The 24,617-nt window shown below is 36.2% G+C and overlaps 1 long non-coding RNA gene across 1 annotated transcript; it reads right to left on the bottom strand.

The window, feature by feature from the left end:
- Window positions 1-11,539: 11,539 nt before the first annotated feature.
- LOC125318433 lies at window positions 11,540-18,995 on the bottom strand. Its single transcript, XR_007200352.1, has 2 exons — window positions 18,922-18,995; window positions 11,540-12,340 (listed from the first exon to the last, which is right to left on the bottom strand). It is a non-coding gene; the product is annotated as an uncharacterized LOC125318433 (long non-coding RNA).
- Between the last annotated feature and the right edge of the window lie 5,622 nt (window positions 18,996-24,617).

Here is a 24,617-nt window from a genome sequence, read left to right as displayed (position 1 = left end):
ACCACAGCAAGATAAAAAGTAGATATCAATTAATTACAAAGCCCTCCTCTTATATTACAGTTCTGCCTCACCTCTCCCTTCTCTGGCTAGTGAATGACTAATCAGGAGATGTTGCAGGTTTCTAGAATGATGAGGCCAAACAGTACTGAAAAGTTTGTTCCATTTCACCTCTCATTATGTAGTCTGAGTGATTTGGTAGGATTCATTTGGTTTTAACACAGACCTTGCAAATTAGTACATTTCTTCTGTAATGCAAATATTTCCTTAGAGCAAGGCACTGTTACTTTACTATTAACAGAACAAATAGAAAGACATACAGATATGTTGAAATTCATCTATGGTGGCTGAGGGAGGACTCTGCTGTTGTTATTTACCTACATTAGCAGTGAGCGCTGAAATTGAAGGATAGCTTGTGAAATCTGTGTGTTCCAGAGGCAGTGACAATGTACTCATATATAAATACCAGTATTTCTCTGCTAGGTATCTATTCTTGGCAAGACTGAAATAAAAACTTAAATTAAAACAAAACCACATAAACTTACTAAACCTCTGTGTTTTTTAACTTTTAATTGTCATTTTTGGTTTAGGAATAATACATTGAATACTGTTTACGTCAATGTTAATGCTGTCAAAAAGGCTATTAGAGGTGTTTCAGCTCATTAGAAGTTCTACTTACCATACAAAATCTGGAAGAAAAGAATCTAGTTATAACTTCTGTTTTAAAAAAAGTTTAAGACATCCCATTTTTATAATTTAAAATGTTCAAAATTTTCATCTACATTGGAAAATATTTGCTTATCTATAGTTTAGGAAAAGAGAAACCTGATATTAACTTTGCAAATTTTCATCTAGATCTTTAGAGGTTCTAAAAGAATGTGGATAATTTTCTTTGCTAAAACTTCACTGATTTACATAGTTTGAGGAGGCATCCTCTGTTGTACAATGCCACATGCTACAGAAGTGACAACAAACCACAAGGATAACATTCCAGCCCTATGACAGTGCTGGGGTTTTTTTCATGCCGTTAATGCAGTGCTTTTTTAAAGCTGGATAACTTAGGTTGAAAATGTCCTCAGGCAATGTAAGGCTACTGTAGCAAAACCTGTGTCATCCCATCTGATCACCAGAGTATGACTAAGGAAAAGAGGACAAGTGAACAAATTTCAAAGGTCTGTCTTCACGAGAAGAGACCTTTGATAAAGGTCAAACAGTGCAGCACCACTGCCTTAACTCTTTCTCCAAATTAGTTCTGAGCCTAACTCACCTACAGACACATGCTTTCATTTATACCTTCCCAGCAATCACACTGTCTGCCTAAACCCAGCTCAAGGCAACAGCTCGTGAAGAGGAGGCTTTGCTTTAACATGTTAATATATACAATAGGAGAGCTCTCTAACACAAAGAAATTATTTCTTTTTCTATGTAGTGACTTAAAATTTTGTAAATGTTAATTTCCTTTTTATTTTTTAGTAAATACATCAGTAAAGGTCACCCACAGTTTTGAGACATTAGTTCAAATTTTAATTTAATTTCATGGCATATAAAAATGCTTGAGATTTTCAGCTTTTGAAAGCAAAATATTTTTTCATTTCCCATCTACTGTCCCTTGTTTTTCCTTTTTGTGATTTTCCCCAACCCTTCTGAAAATAAAGCTCAATATTAAACAAATGGTTAAACTTATCAGTATGATGCTGTATTTCCCCTGTTTCCCTATTAACAGAGACAATATTAATTTAGGGATAATATTACAAAATCTTAACTCTACCTGAAGTTAGGATGCCTGCCTTGGCTAAATTTTCACTATTTTACCACTAACTGCTCCGAACATTGTTTTCCTGCCCATAACTCAAAAAAAAAAAGGGCTCAAGTAGTTTCCTACAAACCACAAAAAAGTAATTTTCCTACTGAAGTAAGTGCACTGATACATCATTGATACATACAATATCTGAAATAGATATTTTTAAACAGAGTTGCATGGGATAAAATGGGGATTTAGTGTGAATTAAACTGCTTTTACAGTAGTCAGAGCATAACCTTAGCTAAAATTTTTATCAAACCAATGGAACTGTTAGAATTACTTTTCTTTCCCCATTAGGAATAATGCAAAATCAATACATGAGATTATTGCATGATTAGCAATCTTACATTATGTATTCAAAGAGAAAGATTTTCACACAAGTTTCCCTGAATGTGTTGATGAAAGTGAGCTGTAGAGATAGAACATGTTCAGGAATATTTAATGAAGTATGGTTCAAATACCGGTGTCATTTAAAATTAGGAAGACAGAAGTGATCTAATGTAACTTCCTCTTACACTCACTTCAGCTATGCTCCAGCTGAAACAGATGTCTCTTCTTTGCAGGAGAGTAAGAAGGTTAGGGATTACTCTTGGTATGATTTAAACTAAAAATATTGTGCTTTGTCAGTGGAAAAAGAGGCTGGATTCACCAGAGGCTGGATTCACCCAAGGTATCTAAGATGAAGTCTCATGTAATAAAAATAAAAGTTAAAATATAATAATTTTTACTTGACTTTTGCTCGTTCAAGATCTATTTCAACATAAAGGGACATAAAATGTGTATGTGTGTATGAGAGTATATGAGTATAAAATACTTAACATTCTGGGGTTTTTTAAACATAGAATGTTTATTTATACTTCATTCATTATTTTGCATATCCCAAAGCCACTAAAACAAATGTGACCCTCGGCTGAAAGCAACAAAATTGCATGTCCATCTATAAAACACTGTTTTGCTTGGGGCAATACATCTTGAGCAAGTGTATAGCAAATCTCAATGCATTTTAATATTAAAAATTTAAGCTTGGAGAATGGTCTTATCCGGTTCCCAGGCCCCCTTTGCAGCCCTTTGGGGAACATCTTTGCTAATGTATTGAAAATAAGTAATCAGGAGGGAAGTATGTATATATATAATAATATACATTACTAAATGGATAAAATATCTCCAAATACAGCTACGTCGTATTTGATACATATGCCTGACAGCAAAGCAGCCTGTCACTGAAATGGAATCATGTATATTTAATCCTGTCAGAGTTAGCCAAATCCTGCCTGACCAGTGCATCTTTCACTTAACTGCAAAATTAATAAGGAGGGGTGTCTCCAGGGTCAACGTTTCCTTCTCCTGGCTCCTCTCCAGACCTGGGATACCATTCTCGAGGTAGTGAGTCACCCTCTTCTCCCTATACATCCTAATTTCTGTTAAAATCAGTTACAAGTGGTGCTATGTAGCTCAACCAGTGACTGAGAGTTCCGTGTCTGAAGGCATAATGCTTGTTAGCCATCTTTTCCCCCAACACACAGGTTGTGAATTGGAGATATGCTGTAGACACGATCTGTTGCAGCAGTGGGACTGTGCAATAGCAGTAGTTGTATCCAGAACTTTAATCCCTAATTTCTAGAAGTCCCTAAGAACATTATTATGCACTAGAAATTTCCAAGTCTCAGCTACTCAGAGCTATCAATCTTTTTTTGATCTCCCTCTGTTCGTGCTCCAAGCAGATGATAACTTGGTTTTGTTCCCAAGCCTTGCCAAAGCTATATAAATATGTTAATGTCATGCTGACCTAACCACATCTCCATGCCTTCTGGCCAGTTAGGAGACCATTTCATTTGACAGGAAAGAAACCGTGTACACACAGCTTTGTGCAGCATCTGGAGTTACTGTCCTGTATAATTGGTGAATGACCAGAACTCTTCTATACCCCTCTCTTTTCAGATTTTCCCTCTATTCTAGGTGACAGCTTGAGCTGTTAGGTACTGCCTTTGCAAGGAACAGTTCAGCTTCTCTATATACTCAGCTCCCTTATTTGGCCAAGGTAACATTACTGTATGCATAAAATCCTATTAAAAGCACTTATGAACCTCTCACTTCCTAAGATTCTTCTCTTAAATGGCTCACACTTTTTTTCTTTTCAATAAAGTAGCTCTTCCATTTGATTAACCTATACAAGCAGCCCCACAGTTCTGCAACTTTTACACCCTATCTTGAAACCCATAAATTCTTGCATGGCACTACATTTCTGCATTTGGTTTTTCTAGATTCCTTCCTCCCTCCTACCATCCTGTCCACACATTTTGTGCCACTCGTTTTCCTTGTCTGATTCATGGAATGGCCCTGGATGAATGTCACCTCCTGCTCTATTTTGTTCTTTTAATTTACTTATGATGAACAAATAGTCCTGTCAGCTTATTGAAGTTATCACAGAGGGTCTTTGAGACTTATCCTGCCCACACCACTTTGCCCTCCTTCCTAATATTGACTTATACTATGTGTATGTTAAGAATTGATGTACCTGCTTGTCCCTTTTTGTCTAAAGGGAAAAGAGAAAGACTGATTTTTCTTCCCCTCCCTCCTTATTTTTTTTAATGAAAAAGAAGAAACCAACAGTTAAATATGGCATGGCACATATATTGGACCAAACTCTGTTCACTTTTTTCTCATTTGTATCTTCATTCACTTCTGACAGGTCCTTTCATGTTATTTGATGGGCAGTGTTTGAACTCTGTCAGTCACTACCTGGATTATTAGGTTAAGAATAGAAACAAATAATTATATTGCCATAAAGGTGTCTCTGCAGGGTTTCTTTAAGAAGCAGATTTCCTGATTAAAGCAACTGCTGGCTTCTTTTATTTTTGAAAGGCTTTAAGCAATCTGAAATGTTGCTTTGATTCAGTCATGATAAGCAAGTACATGCAGAAACATTGCAGTACAGAGCTGCTTTTTATACTGTGGCTTTTTACAAAGGTTTAAATTACTAAGCCTAAATGAGCTTCTTAGAAAAGGAAGAATGCCTCTTGCTTGACGCAGCAACTGTCTTTTCTGCCTGCAGTAGGCAGGACATTGACCTCTACCTGAATAGCCCGAGGTAAGAGGAGTAGCCACTGGAAATTATTTATAACCTGACCAGCTCATTTAGTTTCATCCTCTGAGGCCCTCAGAGTTGAACTGACACAGCAATAATGGCCAGCGAACTTTTGATCCAATTAATTGTTAATGAGAGGTTTGATTAGCAAATAAAGGGCCTATTAGGTTAGCTGATTGTCTTTCTTTTGCAATACCAGAGGTCAACTTTTTTTTTTTTTTTTTTTTTTTTTTACTGAAAGAAAAGTACACCGTGTACTCTGTGGTTAAATTAATCACATGCTCACAGGTGTTGAGTAAAGTTGATTCAGGAAAACAGTCAGCTTTGACATCTATCTGTAGCCATGAGAATGCCATACGTATTCCTCATTTTGTTTATGATTGTGTTTTCTTTGTTTTGCTGTTAATTCAGCTGCCTCCACCTTTCTGTGCCTGCAAAGTATTGCAGAAACCCAACCTTCTCCTTGTCCTGCTTTCCTCCAGACTCACCTTACAATTGTCTTTTATTTTAATTATGCTGACAGAATTCTCCGTCAGTTTCAAATTAATTAATTCTTCATATGTATTTAAAATCTCCGAGTGTATATGTGCAAAAATTATTACAGTGATGTTCTAGTCCTGAAAATTTCACTCTTGAGTTATGACATGCTTCTGTAAAATTGCAATGACTAAAGAGAAACACAAGATTAAGGATAAAACCAAACTACAAATGACACCGATGTAAATTAACGGTATTTTGATCTTAGTGCAGCCATGCTGAATTTATACAAGCCTGTAAATCTGTCATTAACAAATTGATCCCCGTAGAGTAGGTTTTGTCATATGAACGTTTAATCTTCTTTCATATTATCAATAGTGCTTGGAAACAGAATGTTGCTCACTGTCTCTTCCTTCCAGCCTTCATAATGTAAAGAAAGCCCTAATTAGAAGAACACTTAAATTTGTTGTCAGGCTTTCAGATATTAAAAATCTGGAGATGTGGTTGTCTCTTTTGCAGGGTGTGATTGTAGTCTTTAATTACATGATCACATTGTGGTTTTTTGTGATTTGACTGATGGGATGGATGGATGGAAGGATGGATGGATGCATGCATGCACGCATGCATGAATGGATGTTACCAAAAGCAGCAAATCCTGAGTGTTTCTTTTCACCCTTGTTACTCAATGAAGGCTCATGACATGTTTTCTGAGTGTTATCCAAACCTTGCCCACATGAGAGAAATCGTAATTTTGTGATGATGTGTCCTGGTCATCATTGTAGTACAAAAGTACATAGCAAACAGTATCAAAAGAAAAAGGCAATGCAGAATAGTGCAGCTATTTCTGTTGTGGTGGTTTGCTTTGTTTTGTTTCAATTTTGTTTGCTGAGTGGTTTTTGATTGTTTCTTTTTTTCTTTTACAGGAAAATCTGATATGTAGAAACATTAATTTTATAGGTGTAGGCTGACTGTTCTCAGAGACATGTTGCAATACCACCCAAACATTGATATGTAGCATCATGAATTTGAGCTTTGCCCTGCACTCTGCAGACTGAGGTTTGTAGCTCTCTCCCACTTAGTGGAACTTCTGAGTGGGTGTTCTGACTGGTCAGCAAAAGGCAACAGCAGGGAGCTGTGAAAAAGATAAACCCCTTTGATATTGATGGCATCTTCAGCAGCTTGGTAGTCCACCTGGCCTACCCTCATGCTCTGGTTTTTGCTTGTCTGTTTGAAAGCATATGGCCTGGTTTCTCTGTACGGGCTCTCTGTTCTCTAGCTGCCTACTAACAGAGCTCTTACCAATGTAAATATGAGCACCCAGCAAATTTGCAAATCAGAGACCCATAAAATGAACAGCACATAATGAGTAACCACCTGCAAAAAGTTTGGTTGAAATGACTAGACCAGCCTCATTAACAACCAGTATGACAAGAGGCAAGGTTTAATCCAGTCCTCTAAGGCTGTTTTAACCACAAAACTTCCTGTAATCTTCTCTGATCCAGTAATTTCTCAGTATCACACAAAGTGTGATAAGCTTAGATAAGGTTGCTCATACATGGAAACCTTGACTTTGCATAGGTTCTGCTTTTGCCTGGCTTTTCTAGGTTCACATATTTCATTTGTAATTCCTAGACCTTTGAAATTAATTAAGACTTAGATCTTATGTCTGTCATTAGCTGAACTAAAACCTTTTAGACCATGGCACAAGCTTCTATCATGTCTGACTACAATCAGCAGTTGTGAGGTTTTGTCCTTTGCATAGAGACATTCTCAGAGGTAAATGAGGCCTACAGTTTGCCTAGGGCTTTCACAGAACTCTTTTTGACCTCTAAGATGTACCTGAGGCTCTGGGAGCCCTGATTCTTTCTCAGCATCGGATGGGAATCCTCCTACTTCCCTTACCTAACCAGCCAGAGGCCTTCTGTCTCCAACTTTGTCAGACTTTAGCAAGACTTATCCTTTACTTCAGTGTCATTCACTGCGCTCCCAGTCCTGCTTTTAGTACCTAACTTCCCTTCATCCACAGTCTTTCTATATGATCAGTGTCTCTCTCTATTTCTGGTCACCCTGATTGCTTTTTTTAGCTATAAATAGAAAATATTCTATACCTGAAATTATATGTGAGGCTTTACCCATATGTGTGCAGCCAGAACCTCACAGGCACATGTGCAGCTGTAGACATGCACCAAATGGTTCAGAATTCTTACAGCCATAAGTAACTGAAAACAGCCTTTAATAATGAAAAGTAGGATAATGTTATCAGCTTGATGTATAATAGTCACATATTTTCTCAGGGATATAAAATTCTGTTTTTATGCATTCTGCATAATATCTCCCTTTGCACACACCTCCAGTGACTAAAAAAGGTATGCCAATGGGTACAACCAGAATAGTAGTCTTGCAGTTTGGATGGTAATTAAAAAGAAAATTGCAGAAACTAATTTTGTTTCCTGTAAAACTAATGGCAAAATCACCAAAAGATTTGACTGTGTAGAAAAATGCTCTATAAAATATAAAATATAAGGATAGATAATGAAGACATAAGTATTAAAAAATATAATTTGATAATGGAAATCCATTAGTACTTGTGCAATAACACAAGTACAGATTATTGAAAATACCTAATTGAGTCTGAAAGATGCATTTTAAGATGAGCTATCAGTTGAAATGAGCATCCAAGAAATTGAGAAAGGAAGTCTGTTTAAAACAGCAAGCTCTGAATAACTGTAAATTCTCATTGCATGAGATGTGGCATGGCCATCAGAGCTTATGAGGAGATCAGTGGGATAAAAGGGAGTAAAGTATGCAAAACAGACACATTGTTGTGCTGTGTTTGGACCACCTTCATCTCAAACCATATCAGAGCTGCTTCAAGGAATGTTTGGTAAGAGTTTTTGGATGGCTAAAACCAGAAGCCTGGAGGGCCTTGGAATCTGAAACCCTTATGAAGTCACATTACTGACACAGCATTTGCTGACAGCCTTCTGACAAAATCTCTGTCACAAACTTCCCACGTTAACCTCTGTGCTTCAGACCTCATTTAATTTCACTTCAGATTGAGTCTGTTTTGGGCACAATCCTCCTCCTGTTACATTTTTTTTTGTCCACTGTTTTTCAAAGTACTAAATAAACATCTGGTATTATAGAAAGCTAGTATGTAACGAGAATGAAAATAATTTTAAAAAGACAAGGGAATCACTATTAAAAAGTTATTTGGTTAACAGGGTAAGCAAAAACTGAAAGACATAAAGATGTATGTCTGCATTAATAAAAGAAGCATAGTTAGCTTTCTAGCTTTTGATTGACATAATTTCTGTTATCTGCTTGCGGCTGTATATTGTACGGATACAAATCACTAGCACTTTTTTTTCCCCCACAGAATAGTTTTATTCTTCTTCAAATCAAAGTGAGCAGTGTTTTTAACTTTCTGTCTCAGGCTTTATGAAGATGTTGACTATAATAAGGGATCATTAAAGTCCATATTCACTTCATAGGTCAGTGTAGCACCTTCCTTGCATGTGGTATCATTATAATTTTTTAAACATTAAAACCTAGAAAAAATAACACAGAATTTAAGTGTGATATATTCTGTTTAAATTACTGTTTTATTATTAAAATTTGTTTCAGATTTCCCTAGCCATCCTATAAAGTGACATAATCTCCTAACTAAAATGTCTAATTTATTTTCTCATGTTCCCAATATTGTTGAAATTGGCCAGTGCTACTCTAGGTGCCAAAGCTCTAACAGACTCCAAAGAAACAAAATGGTTTGTCTGATTTTATTTTCAATTATCATTATGCTAATAGAAAAAAACATTTAACCTAAGATGAGAGAATAATCCCATTACCAAACAAATTCAGTGGGTAAATACAAGGGTGATTTATAGAAATGAATGTTTGGAATATAGACATTTAGAAAAAAAAGAGACAGTTTCATTTATATTGAGAATAGAACCTGATAATGAGTGATTTATGTTTGGACCAGTTCCAGTAACTTCTCAATCCACTGGAGAGTTTCCAACCTACTGAGAGGATGAAATGAGAGGGTTTATGAAGGGAAATGAATGATGTACTGTGTTATTTGTGAGAAGAAAAGGGGATGGAAGGACCGGTAGACATTTCACATAGTCACTGTAGTGTACATTGTGTACACTCCACAAAATGTTTTTCCTCAGTCTTTCCAAAGCCACAGATGAGCAGATTCATAGACAACTGGAGACTTGATTACACAGATTACAGTGTGAAAATGATATGTTTTGGCTGTTATCATGTATGGCTAAACATCATCTACAAGAGAATAGACTCCAGGCAGATACACATTGGTGTATTCAGAATCTCAGTAACCTCTTGATGCCTTGATAGTAGGTGATCCTTTGGACTCTATGGATGAAATACACTCCCTCCTGAGCTAAAATAATAAAGTACTCTTGACTCATTACTCTCTGAGTTTTTTAGAAAGTTGAGAATTATATGGAGAAGAGGTTATTCACAAAGGCTAATTGCCATAGTCCCTCGGTGCAAGCAAAGAAGCATCCCTGAAGGAACCAACAGAATTACGTCCCAAGTTTAGATGTGCAAAACAGTTCCTTGAAAAACATCTGTATCTACATAGACTGGAAAGTTTTCTTATGAGGAAAGACCCCACCAAAAAAAAAAAAGTTTTAGCTATTAAAACTTCATGTTGATCATCTGGCCCTTTGATTCTTACAAAATTTACTTCTGTGGACATGCTGACAAACACAGAAACTTGTAAAATACAAAAATGCAACACAACCGATAAATGAATAAACATCTTTTCATCTTTTTATTTTATTTTTTGTTGCTACAACATGAAATTTTGCACCCTGAAAAATACTACTGCTCTCCAATTTATTGAATATGCACTTGCTATTTGTCTCCTGATGTGAGAAGAGATCCATATTCGTATTTATTTTGCTCTAAATTAGCCACTCGCTTATTGACCCTAAATAGTTATCATCTCAGCTGGAAATATATTAGAGTTCTAGTTGCCAAACAAATATTCAGCAAAAGATGAATAAAAGCATATGGGGAGGAAAAACCCGCAAAGTTTCCACTGCCAATATAATGGAAGGCATTCTGGCGGACAGCCATCTGCACCCGCTGAACAGAGGGATCCTGGGATGACATTGATCGATTTAACAGTAGGAAGGTATTAATGATATTCAGCACTGATGGCTGAGCCACTTCACACTCATTTGCATTTCCATTCATCATCTCAGCATTTATCATTATGAGGCGAATGCCAGAACTAATTAAAGTCTGGGCTAACAGGGTGACATGGGAGTCCAGCCGCTACTTATACTGAGGAAATATGGGAAACTTTCCAGCAGGAAGTAGACCAACCTTACACCAAACCCAATTAACTTAATTCCTAACTAAACCATTTGAGGGTCCTTCATTTGAATAAACTAAAAAGCTGTGACTGAAGTTACACCATGTCTTTTTCTCCTTGCGCTCTAGTAGTTTCATGACTCAATAACATTGTCTGATGTAGACATTTGGGAGATTTCCTTAATGTGACTCCACTCCTCCTCAGTGATCCCCTCCTAATTTTGTCATAGGAAACAGAGATACTATTTCAGATTCTGAGATAAAAATTAAGTTTTAAAACTAAATTCTAACATAATTTGGTTGATCCTGAAGAGACTTAAAAGGTATTGTGAATATCCTAGTAAAAAAAAAGACACTCAAAAGCTGGAATACACAGAAATCTATTGTTTATGTAATAAGGCTAGTAAATTACCTCTTCAAAGAGAAATTAAAATTATTTTTATGTGTTCTCTAGCACAAAAAAATGAAATATTTCTTCTCTGCAGACAAAGACTTGCTTGGCATATGACAGGTAGACAAGCTGTCCTATTAGCTGCATTGAGGCAACATGTGAGCAAAATGATCAAGATGCATCTTGGAAAGTTTTGGTTTCAAGAATCTCCTTGCTGAGAGCTGAGAATAATCATAAGGATATATTTTATCAAGTTCCACTTAGGTCAGGTCTCCAGCACCTTTAGGTTGCTTTGAAATTTCCAAACAGAAAGAACAAATGTGAGAGGAGAAAGGTGTAGTAGCACAGAACACAATAGAAAATCTTTGCAAGTAAGTTACTTTTACATTTTTAATTTTTTTTCCAAATATAGGTAGAAAAGTAATCTTTTCAAGTGTGGATTTTAGTAAACATTATCTTTATTAATGGTTCTATATGCTGTTTTATATTTCAAAGCAATATTTTATTTTTCTTTCTACATGCATAAAGAGACATTTGATCTAGGGTCTGGGTGACATGGTATCATTTCATTGCCCAAGGAATTTCTCTATTAGTAAAATAAATACATACCACCAGGTCAAATATCTAGTTCCCATGTCCACAACAAAAACTCCTCAGTTTCCTGTCTACAACACACTTAGAAGGAAACATGGCTTTTATTCTCTTTTGCAAAAACATTAATGGTTTTAAAAGAGGTGCAACATCTTTATCTGTCTAGTGACATCCCTCCGTTCATATCCACATATGTGAGAAAAGGCCATGCTTCTGTGGGAAAGGCTGGGTCTCTCCAATGATGCTTCAAAACAGTCAAGAGATTCATAGATTAAAATCAAATTTTCATAAACCCTTTTGAAATTTAATGAGGAAAGTAGTGAGCCTGTAGTCTTGGTGAATCTTGTATCTTCTTCTAAGAGGAAACAGCCTTTGGTCATACCAAGTTTTTAGTGATTTCATTGCATAGGTTCATCTGGAATGCATAAAAGTCAGACAGGCATGGATGAACTGCTCAGGCTCTTTTTACCAGGCATTGATGAAAAATATAGGCATTTTATAAAAGCAGAATGAAGATACGCAGGAGATAATTTTAATTTTCTTTTCATGCTGGCCAATTTAAATTTAGTCTTCCTTTGTGGTAACCGCTTTGTCCTCTTCATGACATGTATTTCTGAACCATTCACATGGCCAGGCAGTGTGTAGCCTGTAAAAAAGATCAATGAACAACGAAAGGTTAGATTATATTGACTTAATGTTGATTAGTTTACACTAGGTTGTCTGCTGCAAAAGATGTCAGAGCTTTTGTAGTTCATTAGCTCCCATCAATTGAACACTGGCTTAAATTAGTACATGAGGCTCTTCTTTTCTGTAATGTAATTTCTACTTGCATTTCATGCTTAGCTTTCCTGTCTGTACTTTCATGTGATGGCTGTTACAACAGTTTTCTCCATGAGAGAAAAGGAAAAGAAAGAGCCTGAAAAAATCAGAATGATTGCCAGGTGAGATCCTGCTCATTTCGCCTAGGGAAGTTATCCCACTTGCTATGATCAGTAAGATCTCTGACACCAGTTATATCAGAAGTGTTATTCACCTGAAACATCTTGCAATCGTGCTGGGAAATGACACCTTATCATTTAAAAAAGTATGACTTTACTAAATTATACCCTTACTGTCACAAATTCAGTTGCAGCTTTTGGAATTTATGATCACAGATCTGAACAAATTTGGATTCCATAAAAATATTTGCTGTTATAAAAAAAGTGTCAAAAATTTGGTTCTGAAACAGCTCTAATATATAGTGCTAATAATATGATTTTTTTTATCTTTGAGGAGAGAGAAAGAGCACAAATTTAGAATCGTGGAATGGCTGAGGTGGGAAGGGACCTCTGGAAGCCCTCTGATCCAACCTCCTTGCTCAAGCAGGCCCACCTACAGCCAGTTGCCCAGGACCATGTCCAGGAAGATTTTGAATATCTCTAAGGATGGAGACTCAACAACCTCTATGGGCAACCTGCACCAGTGCTCAGTCACCCTCAGTGTAAAAAACTTATTCCTCATGTTAAGGAATAAACAGGACAGAACAAGAACAGGTTTTAATACTTATTTTTGTCAAGAAGCAGGATATTTTCTACAAGCTGGCCAACCTTCCAGCTGTGCTCTGTGGCAGACTCCTTCCACCACCATTACCACAGACTCTGAAATATGTTAGAAAAGGATGAAAGTTGCTGCCAGAAATACAAAAAGTGTATTGCACAAAACTTGGTTTGGCATGATTAATCCAAATTGGCAAAGGAATGACTGCTAAAAAGAGGGCCTGTAGGAAATAAAATACTGCAAAGATTAAAGTTTGCACTTGAAAGTAGAACTATTTATAGATTTCAAATTTTATATATTTGAACTTTGATTCATAACTTCAGTGTCATTAATTATCAGTCTGCAGAAAATAATTTTAGTCTGCTTGGAACATCTTTGCCAAAATGTTGTTGACATCTTTTGATTTGGGGTTCTATGGAATATTTTGATTTCAACATAATTTAGTTTCACTATTAAAACAAATGCCAATATTTTATTTCTTCTAAAATATCCCAGTCTTAACTTAAAATGATAAAAATAAGACTCCGTATGTTACTAGATTCTTAAAAACAGCATTATTTCAAAATCTCCATTATCTAAAGTAATTTTGACTTTCAGGAAGTCTTAGCATTGCTAAGAAAAGAGATACCGTAGAAATATAGAATTGTAGTTCCATCTATGCGCTCTACACAAAGCATATAATCATGAGCTCTGTCTTTGGAAAGGTTTTTGGGGTTTTTTGGCCAAAATTCTAACAAGAAAGCCATGCAAAAATGAATTACGATTACAAAAAAAACCTTATGTAAAAAAGGAAAAATACATAAAAGTCCCGAGTGATCATAATGATGTCTCTTAAATCTTCTTTTCCACTCCAATAATTTGAACTAGCCAAGAAACTTTCCAAGTTATTGATGTAGGAAAAAATCTCACTCTATGCACCTGCATCACCTCATTATAATTCTTCTTCTCTTCCACTCTGTTCTTCTGACTGGTAAGCTCATGAGCCCATACATGGTAAAACTACATGTGCATATAATGTAGGGTAGAAATTATTTCTTGATATTACCCAGCCAGTCAAAAAGACACCAGACACAGAAACAAAATATATGGTATTATAGAAGCCACCTTGATTTTAACTTCTTTGCTCAATGATATGAATCAGGTAAGACAATGCAACGTGAATTCTGGTCATCCAGAGAATGATACGTAATAGTTGTAGATAAAACTGATTCTTATTCTGCTCCTGTTTGTACATGAAAAATCAGTGAAGAACTATAATTTGGACATTTCAATCACATTTCAAAAGAAAAGGAAAAAACAAAACCAGGATATCGGGGATATTAGATTCAAAATCTGATTATAGCTTTTGAAATTAGGATTAAACTTTGAAGTAAGTAGAGTTTTTATTTTCTTTTAACAGAAAGGACTACTGTTAATTCTGTTTTAATATGAGCTTTACTAGGCAGTAAAGGTGCAATATTTTGGTGATTTATGTTTCTTGTACATCACCTTGCAAGGTACTATCATTAAATGTCCAATAAGTATCTGATACAACCAAAATAAAACTGGTGGTCAGTCTGATATTAACTATACTTATGGCTGCTATATCAGTTAATCTCAAGATAAACATACAGTGTCTGGTCTCATAGAAAAACATAATGACTATGTTACTGAATTTATTATGAGTTTTATAAACAAGTATTTAAATGCCCAAGTCCTGGGTTGTTTTTTTAAAGTTACTTAATTGTTACATGTGGCTAAAAGAAATACAGGTATAGATAAATACATTATTATAGAAAATGCAATAAAACTCAAAAAATCATGTGAAATATCATACTGGTTTCATTTATTTTTTTTAACTTAAATTCTTAACCAATTAAATATAATGAAATAAAGAAGTTTATTTTATTAGAGGAGGCTTTTATACAACACAATCTAAATAAGCCTTTTTTTATCTCTTCTAAAATTAAGCTCACAGGACAAAGGACTGAGAAAGTTTGAGGCTTTTTTTAGGGTAGTCATGAAAATAATCAAATATACTATCATGCCTGAGCTTCTCTACTTTGAAACACAGAGATAATTCATGAAGTGAATTTCATGATCTTGCCATTTAAAAGGTTTCCATGGAGAAGTAATCAGAATTGTTCTGTATGATGATATTTATTATTCATGGTCCTACTCTAGCAGTAAAATAGCTAATAAAACAACCTTAGAGTAGGAAATACTGCAGCAGGCATTCTGTGGCTCTCTTGTAAGGGATAAGGACTTCAGATTCACTTGTAAAGACTCTATTCCTCACTGTGTTCATGGTTATGCATTTACAGGAACACACAATAAATATTATTTTTTATCTCATTTTCATGTTCCTTTATAGTGAATAAACACCATAACATAAATATGAAATATTTCCCATCTGGAAAAGGGAAATACAGTCCAGTCCCAGTAAAAATAAGCATAGCAATCATTATCATTGTAAAACCAAACTAGCCAGATTGGCTGATAAATGGTACATCTTCTCAAGGTATGAAGCTGAAAATACTCCTGGAAGATACTGCACTCAAGTTCTTGTGCAGTCACTGTAGAAAGATGAGAAAATAATAATAATAAAAAAAAATATAAATTTTGTCCCCCAGGAAAAAAAAAAAAAAGATGAGAAAGAGAAAAAGAAAGAAAGGAAGAAAGGAAGAAAGGAAGAAAGGAAGAAGGGAAGAAAGGAAGAAAGGAAGAAAGGAAGAAAGAACTTCCAACAACTTGTTTTCCCTGGTTCCTTTTTTATAATAAAAGAATAGTTTTGTGAACACTGTCAGCCTTATGCCATATGTTCCAGGAAACTAGGGACCCTTGAAGAAGAAGAGGCTTTTGAATTATTGATCAATGATTAGCAAATGCAATCGAAATTGTAGACTTGACGTTGTGCAGGGATTCATAATTTATGAGTGGACAAAATAGTAGGTAGCAGAGGTAGTGGTAGGTGATTTCAGCCCCCATATTGATTACTTAAAACAACAGGAGGTAAGTGTAGTGTGACAGACAGAACAAAAACTGACAGCTCACTGCCTGTCCATCACTACAGACTGAGCACTGAGGGAATAAAGCTTAGTGTAGAAGCAAATACATTTCTATTGTGTGTCTTTGATCATTATGCTGTTCCACTAGACCAAAGGACATATTTGTTTATAATTTATGTATTCCCTTACTATAAAAGATTGATAGCATCCTATTAGATACCATAGTATCTAAATATCTAGATAGTTTGTACCTGTAACAGCTTGAGATGCAATATTGTGGAACATTTGCATAGCCTATCAGCAAGTGTAAAAACCTGGGAATGGAAAGGAGATGAGGCATGTCTGGCACCAGCCTAGAAGTCAGCTCTGTTTTCTATCCTTTGCTGTGGTCTGCCTGCTCTTCTTGGGCTGCTGTAATTCTTCCTTACAGATCAGCTCTTGAGAATACTGACTCAGAAACAGACCCATCCTGTCAAGAAAAAAGCAGTTTCCACCTGTAATTCTATGGATTGGTGAAAGAGGAGTAAGCGGGGGAGGGGAGTCATCCAGTCTCCAGCTCACAACTGCATGGTCATTTCTGCACCCAAGTAAGCAATCTCTGTGTGTATCAACAGAGGTAAACTTCTTCATCCTTGAAGAGCTGAAAGAAGTCTATGACTGCACCAAGCGATTAAGTGACACTGGGGAAGGGTCTAAGACTTTTTGCTGGTAAGTTACAGTATATTTGGTTGGAATCATGCTGCTACAAAACCCATTCAAAGACATATGGTTGGCTTGTGGTCCTCTGCTGCTTCACAACAGGGAGAGGCATGTCTGAACAATTATATTCTGTTTTCTACCCCTACTATAAGTCAGCATGACCCCAAAAATTATGCAAGAGTTTATTAAAAAAAAAAAAATTAAAAAGGAGAAAAACAAGAAAAAATGTCCAAAACCCCGGAAAAGTGATTTGAACAAGTAGGCAAGCAACGGAAGAGCAGAAGTTTCCAGCATTAGGACAGAAGCTAGAGAAAACAAGATGTCTGTGAAGAGCTGGGATGTGGACACAAGATGATGTTGACTGTCTACAAACTGAAGCATATATAGGAAAGTGGACACTGGGAGTGCATTATTTAAATCACGGAAAACTGGAGGATAATTCAAGGGACGTTGAGTGATGAGTGTGGCCTGGGACCTGTATCTAAAGAAAACTCTTACTGACATTTGGTTTTCAAATTTATTTTGGTTAATATGCTCTGTTGTAAGATTTTTAAGAAAAATAAGACCTATTTTTCACCTGGAGCAAATTAAGACAGTGCACAGGGATTCATGTAAAAAGATAATTTGCCTGATGAATTACATTCAAATACCATGAAAGTCCAATACTTTTATGTAAACAACACCCCACAGTGTAACCTCATAATCCAAATCATCATTGGGTAATGACCATAGAAAATGGGCCTTATGCAAGAGAAACCACCTAGTTCTGATGACAAACACTTTTGCCTTTAATGACGACAATATTTTTAGCTGGACGAAGAGTTAGAAAAGATGGAAAGAATGAGTAGATTACTTGAGTAATGAAAATTACCCAGGAAAGCCTTCAAGGGAGAAAAGGTATCTCTTTCTCTGCACGCTTGTAGAGGAAACTGCTAACAGGAAAGAGACATTCCCCGGTCCTAGCAACTGTGTTTTTTTCACAGCAGCTGGCAGAATGCCTTCCCACTTCCCTGCATCAAGTAGCCTTTGAAAATTCCACTTCACTTCAGCTCTACACAGCTTGTGACACTGCTAATGCCTTTTGGAAGTGGGAAATTTAACCATTTTTGTCAGTCTTCATCACACATCTTCCAAGGAAAAGCCAGCATAATTAGAGAAGTCTGTGACTACAGATTTAAATGAATACCACTTCAAATGAATACAACTTTATAAGAAATATTTTTATAAAAATAATTAATTTTTTAAATAAAAATAGAACACATTTAATAAAAATAACATACATTTTTTAAGATAACTGAGATTTCTCGCTTAAATTCCATGTTATGTTAATCCCACAGCATATGATTCAGGGATGCAAGTGAATAAGTAAAGTAAAATATAAAAATTAAAATGAATATATTTGAAAATCTGTTAGAGTGGGCATGATTCTGTTATTATAAGATGCTACCACAAATGGCAAATTTTACATTTAAGACATTCCAACTTTAAGTGTAAAGATATATTTTGCATAGAATAGCCTTGTTTTTACTGGAGAAAGGGTTTGCATGAGTTAAAGATGCATGAAATGTTATTTTTTCTTTATTTATTTTTTAAAAAAAGCAAATAAGGAAGTTTGTCCTTCAGAAGTCATGATATGATCTGCTTAACACCTTCATTGCTTCATGTTTGATGAGTATTATATTCATCCCAAACACATGTTATTTAAATCCTACAGAGTAGCACACCATCCTACATTGTACCTTTTTTGTTCTTTATAGTGGCACTAGGAATGATGCTTTGTCAGGATTTCTATATCTTCATACAGATAATTAACTTCCCTTTAAGATATATTGCATGAGTTTGGCAGCTGCTTCAAAATAGTTATTGTTTGTAGAGTAAATGAGTTTTCATGGCTTGGCTGGTTTGGATTTTTTATTTCCCCATAGGAAACTGAGGATAAAAAAAATGAAGCATCATAAGGATAATGTGAGATGATTTATAATTATTTCTGATAAACACTGCATACCTGGAGCTGCATGAAATTCCTTCTGCCTCTCCTCTTGACAGATTACAGTCTACCCATGTCATGGGTTAGCAAGCATAGTCCCAGAAGTGATGTTCTTGCAAAGGGGTGCTTACAGCTTCCTCTATGACCTGATAGAACCTATCAGCTGGCCAGTTTGAATATGGACAATTCTTTGAGCCACTTAAAGTTGTGACCGCCTCTGTGATCCACACTTAAGAATAGACAAACTCCCCCTCCAAGCTCTCTCTCGTTTCCGGCACTGGGACAGGTGGCTGCGGGCCCCGAGCGGGGCCCAGTGGGCCCGGCCAGGCCCTGCTTGGGCCAGGCCAGGCCAGGCCACGGCCATCCTGGAGCCATGGACCTGTTCCAGCCATGGAACCCCCCCCACTGCCTTGCCGTGGGCAGCCGGAGCGGCTCGGCTCTCCCCCCTCTCCACTGCGATAAGAAAAATTCAACATTCCAGCTGCAAAGCTGCAAGGCCGAGGTGAGAGTAACCCTTTTATTGCTGTGAAGAGCTGAAAACCTGAGGGAAGAGAAAGAGGAGATGCTTAAAGCTGATATTCTGTTGTGAAGCTATGATATATCAGAGTACCCATTGTAATTTCATGAAGATATGGGGGGTGGAGTGCTCAGTTCAACTTGTTAGCAAAAGCACCTGTGCTGAGATAGGCAGATGCTGACGCAGCTGTAATTTCATGAGAAGTTTGGACAGGGAGAGATGGACCAGATGAGGGCTTTTCTCCAAATGGGAAAGGAGAAACCTCAGTTCCTAGAGATGCTCCCAGAGATAGTCCTAAAGACGAAACTGAAGAAGACCCTTTGCTCCCAGGGAAGGAGAAGTGCCTCTGTTCTTAGAGATGAAATGCTCCCAGAGATGGGTGAAGAGAACTTTTGTTTCTGAATGGCTCAACCTTAAAATTCTACCCCAAAAACCTTCAAGAGTGGACCCTCAAAAGCAGTTGTGGGAAAAGCTGCAAGTTGGGGAAAGGTTTTCACATGCAAGCAGAGAGACTCCTCTTTCTAAATGGACTGAACAAAGTTATTTGGAAGTGGGCGGCTGTCTCCTTGTGATAATGTGTTCATAGCATGAGCAAGAGAGACTCCTCTTCCTAAATGGACTGAACAAGGTTATTATGGAAGTGGTAAACAGACTGAACATCTGAAGGGTTGTTTTTTTTAGATTGTCAGTGGGAGAAGGGAGAAAAGTGGGGGAAGGAGGAGAGTTCTGAATGTGTGGTATAATTTTTTCTTCTTCTTTTTAGGTCTGTTAATAAACTTCTTTATATTCTTTCAAGTTTGGTGCCTGCTTTGTGTTTCTCCTAATTCTTATCTCACAGAAGATAAACAGTAATGAGTATTTTGGACCAAACCACTACAACCCACCAGCCTGTATTTTCAAAGAGTACCACCTGCCTCTTGCCCCTCATAGGTCTTCACTCTGTTTTACATGATGATCATCTTCTCCCTTTGTCAAGTCTGCAACAGTGATTTCTCGGGTTTTCGTTCAAAGTCCCTAAAAATGTGGGGAAAAATTCTCTGAAGCATGGGTGTGGTTGTTTTACATTGTGCTAGTCACCAAAGAAAGCAGGGAAACAGAAGTTTACAGTCATTTTGGTGAGACAGTAGAGTGATTTTTTTTCATGGGTGGTATGACAGTAAGTGAATTAAGAACAAAAAAATTGACAATAAGGAAATTTAAGAGTGAGATCTTTCCACAGTTAATAGACAGATGAAGCTCAATTAAAATCTCATATTATTGTAATGTGATTAGGTTTGAATTAATAACTTACAAAAAATATATTTTTTAAAAATTTCCTTTCCCCTACTCTTTGTGGAGTATCAATGACAAGATCAGATTCCTTGAATGTTTATATGCTATTCAAAAGCAGTAACCAAACTTCTAATTTATGGGATGAACACAGGTAATTCTTCATGCCTACATAATATTCCATATTCATTCTCTGGAAGTGATGAGGGGCTGAGGCTGGTTGAATATTGTTTTGCATGTTACATGACAGAGTCTCATAGATAAGCTACATGCTACTGTTTTTGTTCCCTGATTGACTGGGTGAAAAGCACATCTAACAGAAGTGCCAGTATGAGTGAGTTTGAACCTTATGTATTATGACTAGCAGAATGCATGACTGTGACATTCTCTTCTTGCAAACAGTTATGTGTATGTGTATTGACCAGAAACCAAACAGAGAGGAACATAGGAACTGGGAGATGGAACTCCTTTCTCCAGAAGTTGTGGCAGACTTACTGGCTTGCTTGGTTTGCTCTGATGATTGGGAGTGGAGAAAAAGTCGTGAAAGTGCAACAAGAAAATTAAAAGGCAAGAGCAACTTTTTATGCCAAAAGGGCACCTCATCCTGAATGCAATAACATCACAGACCCCATGGAATGAAGGAATCTCAGAAGAGATGACCATCCTTCTTTGAATGAATGTCTGTATAATAGGTGTCTGGAACTGACTTTTATTTAAATATTTTTGCAGAAACTGGCAGCAATAGAGGCAAAATCAGATCACATTTATATATATTTCTCACACTTTTTTTAGGTGCATCACAGTATTATGTGATATTGACAGTTTCAGAGGAGCAGGTCTGTCAGAGTGGTTTTCCTGTGAAGCAGAGGAGACTAAGTAGCAGAAATATCACAGAATGACATAATCACCAAAAGGGTAATGTGAGAAGGGACCACAGTGGGTTGTCTGGTCCAACTGCTCTGCTCAAGCAGGGTCTTCCTAGAGCACATGGCACAGAAATGTATCTAGGTGGTCCTTTCGTAACTCCAGTGAAAGAGATTCCACAACCTCTCTGGGTAACACATTCCACTGTGTGGTCACCCACAAAGAAAAGAAGTTCTTCCTCATATTCAGGCGGGACTTCCTGTGCATCAGTTGTTCTTGGTAACTACTTTCAGAATCTCTTGAAATGAAAGATGAAAGTATTTTACTTGTCCTTTCCTTTCATTCCCTGAAGTGTATATAAAAAAATTGGCATTCTAAAGATAATGTGTGTGTTCACAAATCCGTGAACTTATATAACTCACATTAACCCACTGACTCTGTAAAGTCCTAGGAGATGTTTCTGAAAGGAATTCCAGTAATTTAGGTAGGGTAAAAAGAGTTAATCTCTGAAACATAGCCAATGTGCCTGTGAAAGTCCTGGTGCTTATAATGCATGATAACCTAAAGGTATACAGATGAAGGAACAGGCTAATTGTCAAGATAGTCTCTAACTATCTAAAATGGAGAAAATTATTTTCAGGTATACAAACTACTATAATGTTTCCAGTTTGGGGCAGGTCTGACCAGCAAATAGAATGAAAAAAGGAGCAATCAATTTTCTCCCCAAGACAACAAAGTACTTTCAGTTTGTTTAGGAAGAAGCTAAACCATGTATTTAGAGGAGTAGGACCAAGTATCTTGACAGAATCTGGTGATTTGCTTAAAGTACATAAAGCATTTTTAATGGGTTTGCAAGGGTTTTTATAAAAGGAGGATATCATCATCATTTTATGTTACATAAAATTTCTGTTTAAGAATATACTTAATTCATCTCTGTTTGATATGTATCAATATGAAATCCTGTGTTTGTATAAATGCACTTTTTTTTCCCAAGAATGAAGAATAATTATATTTAAGTTCTGCTTGATGACTAGAAATCAGGACAGTAACTTTATTACCATTGGTCAGAAAAACATCTATTGGGGAAGTAGTCCTGAAAGATTTACTTCATTTAATATATCACTTCTTTAGTTATAGAAATAAATTCTGATCATATAAAATAAGTTGAGTGAAAGTATTGATTTTGAATTTGTTTATTATTTTGGAGAAACACTGTAATAAACCTATACATCAATCTTTACTGTGTTCATAAGACAAGTCTGTTAGTCAGTGTAGAACAAAATAGCACCTATGAGAAATAAAAAGTATGGCTAAAAGGAGAAACTTTAGTTAAAAATGAAGTTTTTAGTTAAAAATAAAATTACTCTCCTTATTTGGAGAAAGCTTTCCAGGGTAACTAACATTAGAAAAATTATGTTTTTATTGAAGTGAGAGTCACAGACTTTAAAATTATTTCTACCTTGTGAGACGGGACAGTAATCCAGGTGATGTGCTCAAATCCCATATGATGCAATACAGTTTTTTATATCTCCTGAGAGCACCTAGACTTTCAGACTCCCTTATTTTGACTCTTGAACATCCTTCCTGGCTATTTCTTTCTTTTCCAGTCTAGAAGTGGACCTTTTCTTTGAAGGGCCTGTGTTGAGGTGGTCACTTTTATATTGAAGTGCAGGCAGTTTAGCCCGTAGTAAACATGAGCCAGAAACAAAGAGCTTGCTAAAACACATTGTATCAACCCCACCATCCCAAACCCTGACAGTTTGAGTGAGGAATAAAAGACCCTGCTGAAATCTTTACTTCCTTTCATTAAGAGGGCTAAAACCTCTTCTTTTTAATTCTATTCTGCAGAGTACAAACTGCAAGAAAGAGTCTAAACTCAAACACTTGAGAAGCATCCCATTATTTCTGTGGTTGTTTTGAGAGGGGAGTTATATAAAACACCTTCCTTTTCTGTGCAGAAGTGAAGAAATAAACATTTCATATTTTTCTTAATCATCTCAGTATGAATAATAGCAAAAGTTAAAATAAAAGGAGGGATGTAGAGAAAGAAAAAGGGGAATAAAAACTGGAAAGTAGTTTTTCAATCACAGTTTTGCAAGTTTCATAAACTGAGCTTCAAGGGGAAAAAAAGAGAAAAAAAAAATAAACAAAATGTTAGCATTTTTCAAAATCTCACATGGCAAACTTTCCTGGATAATATCGTTAATAATGCTGATCTCTCTTTTCCACTGGGGATGAAAACAGGCATGACCCACCCTGGGGTAATTTTAACTAAAGGGCACCACTTGAGAATTCACTTAATAATCTCAGGCTCAAGTCCTTCAGCCAACACCAGTCACCTTGTAATGAGTATTCACTTCACAATAATCTTCCTTTTCCCGAAAAATGGTATAAATGGAATTACAACACAATTGCCTCCTTTTATCTGATGAATGTGAAGCAGCAATATTGTGTTAGCAGGCCTTTTTGGAAGATATATTGGACTTTAATAAAATTTGATCAATGCATTTAAGTCAAATTGAATTATATGTAAGTGGATAGGGTTGACATATGTTTCAATATCTGCGAGTGATACATTATTCTCCAGTGAGCATAAAATTTAATGAAATATAAATACCCATTAATCCTCATGTTTCAACCAATCAGTCACCGTTGCTCCTGCCTGCTGTTAGCAGAAGCAGGCCCAGAAAGTCATCTGTTTTATCTAAGCAGGAGCTCCAAACTGGAAAGACATCAGAAAGGTTGGGGAAGTGAGAAGGCACAGAATAGGGAAAAATGTGCCAGCACTTTTGTTGTTCCATGCTTTTTGAAATATAACAATGTAGTTATCAATTCTCTCTTATAATCAGAATCTAAATATGAAAGTATTAATTTGTTACCTTTCAAATTGGAATTCCAAGAGGAAACATATTCTTAAACATTTTGGTTTTGGTTTTTTAATAAAATCTTGCCACATTCCTTCATTCCTTTTTTTATAGGTGTCTCATTATGGCATATTTTGCATATTTTGCAAAGATAATCTGCAATAACTAATTCCACAGACCAAGAACATCTTCACCTGCAA

This window comes from Corvus hawaiiensis, chromosome 30, assembly GCF_020740725.1.
Source record: "Corvus hawaiiensis isolate bCorHaw1 chromosome 30, bCorHaw1.pri.cur, whole genome shotgun sequence".
Lineage (NCBI taxonomy): Eukaryota > Metazoa > Chordata > Aves > Passeriformes > Corvidae > Corvus > Corvus hawaiiensis.
Note: the sequence above shows the minus strand (reverse complement) of the source record. Positions and strands in the feature narration are given on the sequence as shown.